Raw genomic sequence first — 3,252 nt, forward strand, 5'->3', positions numbered from 1 at the left:
AAGACATGTTTTCAGTTATTTCACACTTTTTTGTTAAGTACATAATTCCATATGTGTTCATTCATAGTTTTGATGCCTTCAGTGAGAATCTACAATGTAAATAGTCATGAAAATAAAAAGGAAACGCATTGAATGAGAAGGTGTGTCCAAACTTTTGGCCCGTACTGTACATAACTATATTATTATAGTATATAATAATTATCATTATTATTATAACTATGTTTTCTGGCGCATACGAGAAGTTCCTCTACTCAAAACACCGAGACTCCTTGCGAATAGAACATGCGCAGAAAACAAATCAATGTTCCTTGTGATGGGGATATGCCGATTTTACGCGTTTACATGACCAAATTTTTGCCGGTGTTTACATGGCCGTGCGCGACCGGCTAATATTCCGGTTTTGAACGGCTTATTGGCTGCATGTAAACGTAGTCAGTGTCTCAAACTTTGGGAAAAGCTAGAGCAGATAATTAAATACATAGCACTCAGAAAGGTTAAAGAAGTCCAATAACCATAACCATTGGATCTGAGAAAAGTCTTTAGTTTGATGCTTTTTTAACGATTTTGGTGCTTTTTGGTTTGTGTGTGTGTGTGTGTGTTTGTCCCTATTTTGTGTGTGTCTGTGTGTGTGTGTCTCTGTGTGTGTGTGTGTGTGTGTGTGTGTGTGTGTGTGTGTGTTTGTCCCTATTTTGTGTGTGTCTGTGTGTGTGTGTCTCTGTGTGTGTGTGTGTGTGTGTGTGTGTGTGTGTGTGTGTGTGTGTGTGTGTGTGTTTGTCTCTCTGTGTGTGTGTGTGTGTCTGTGTTGTGTGTGTGTGTGTGTGTGTGTGTGTTTGTCCCTGTGTTGTGTGTGTGTGTGTGTGTGTGTGTCCAGTCTCCAGGTGTTCCTCTGGGCTTCAAAGTGAACGGTCGGCTGGTCTGTCTGCTGCCTGGAGGTGAGTACAGCTCCTTCTAACGTTTCTAAATGTTTTCACAGAAAGAGTTCTGAAGAAGAGACTGTATGTTTGTCGTTATGTGGTATGTATCGGGTTGGGGATGGATGTGATCGGGTTCGTTGGGTATCATATGTGTTCACCGTTTTATTTGTATCGTACCGTCTATGGTTATATGGTTTGTATGTATGTTACATGTTTATAGTTATGGCGTGTTTTTATTGTTGTATCTGTGTATTTTTATTTGTTTTATTTTGTTCTTTTTATGTTTTTTTTGTTTTTATTTTCATCTTACTCTCGCGTCGTATCATATGCGGTCGCATTGTATATATGCAATCGCATCGTATCGCATCGTATCGTCGTACGTCATCGCGGTAATTCGCATGCGGTATCGTACGGTGGTATCGCATCTGGGTAATTGCTATCGCATCGTATCATATTGTGGCATCGTGTATTGCGTATCGTATCGTGTTCGTCGTCATCGATCGTGGGTACAAAATATCGCATCATATTGTGTCGTATCGATTGTTGGTATCGTATCGTGTGGTATCGTATCGCGTGGTATCGTACCGTGTCATACACGTATCGCATCGCATTAAAGGTGCATCGCATGATGATCGTGGTATGCATCGTTGTATGTATATCATATCGGTCGATCACATCGATTGTTATTCGGTCGTATCATATCGTATCATATTGTGTCGTATCGTACCGTGGTATCGCACTCCGTCGTATCGGTGATCATATATCATATTGTATCGCGTCAATCGGTGTATCATATTGCACGATGCACCGTCGGTATCGCATGGTCGCATCGCTCGCATCATATCGTATCATATTGCATCGTATCGTATCGCACCGTGGTATCATATCGTCGCTACGTCGTATCATATTGTATCGATTGCATCGCATCGCTGGTATCGTACCGCATCGCATCGGTCGCATTGTATCCTATCGTATCGCATTGCATACATATCGCATCGCATTGATCACATCGTCATATCGTATCGCATTGCATCGCGGTCGTATCGCATTGCATCGCATCGTATCGTATCATAACGCATTGATATATCGTATATCATATCGTGTCGTATTGTATCATATCGTGTCGTATCATATCGTGTCGTATTGTATCATATCGTGTCGTATCATATCGTGTCAATGTAATTAAGGTTGTATGGCTCACCGTGCTCCGACGAGGATATTACTACCGATAAAGTTGGCGGACAAGACTGACGCCCATATACAAATGAAGGAAGACGAAAATAGCCGGTGGGTCTAAAAGGAGAGACGGAGAGAAAACGACAGAAAGTTTGGGATCAGTTTAAGCTGCAAACATGCTGCTACATCACCTCTGTAACAAACCTCCAGTGTACTCATCCATTCCACAGAGCCAACCCGGCACAAGGTAGCTAACGCCTGCTGCTCTCGGCCCACCGCTATGTTTTACACAACTAGCCTGCAGCATGCCATTTTGCTAATAGCGGATGTTTTACACAACTAGCCTACAACATGCTACTCTGCTAATAGCGATGTTTTACCAAGCTACAACGAAAAGCTGTCGGTTTGTAGTGTAACTTTATTAGTTTGCTTCTAATCTTTGGAAATGTAGCTGCTGCCGAGAACAAACCGGTTCCTCCCCCCCAGCATGGCTACTTAATATGCACGGAATGATGCCATCATGCATCTCTTTATTCTTTCCCCTCACCATAGATATAGCTATGCCCTCAACCGTGATTAGGGCTTCTGAAAATCGTGTCCCCCAGAACAGTGTAGTTGAGTAGCCCTGCTGTAAACCCTCTGGTCAGTGAACAGCTCTTTGCATATCCAGTGCAAAGAGCCAGAGGCAAGAAGGGGAATTCAGGTGAAAAATATTAACATTTGGGCAACCAAAAATGTACCATTGTAATGTATTTCTTTAAGGGTCTTGGAATTTGGCAATAAAATTTTTTGCTTTTTCTAAAAAGGAAACCAGTCTTTGTATATACGTTTACAGGTTTCTTTTTAGTAAACAGCAATAATAATATTTACCATTGCTGTTTACTGAGCATACTTTACTAAGCATTTCTTATCCGACAATTACATTCATGGGAATAATCGGTAGAATATTCGACATAAAAATAATGATAGCTGAGCCCTAATCATTCATCACATCTTGTCGTATTCATTTCGTGTTGTATCAATCGTATCGGTGGTTCTCTTCCTCTTTTTCGCCATACCGTTTTTTTATTTGTTTATCATCTCACTTATTATATGTATATTGTCAACATTGCTATGTTCATATGTATTATATATAATTTTCGTTTATTGTTTATTCTTTCTA

Source organism: Perca fluviatilis, chromosome 13, assembly GCF_010015445.1.
Source record: "Perca fluviatilis chromosome 13, GENO_Pfluv_1.0, whole genome shotgun sequence".
NCBI lineage: Eukaryota > Metazoa > Chordata > Actinopteri > Perciformes > Percidae > Perca > Perca fluviatilis.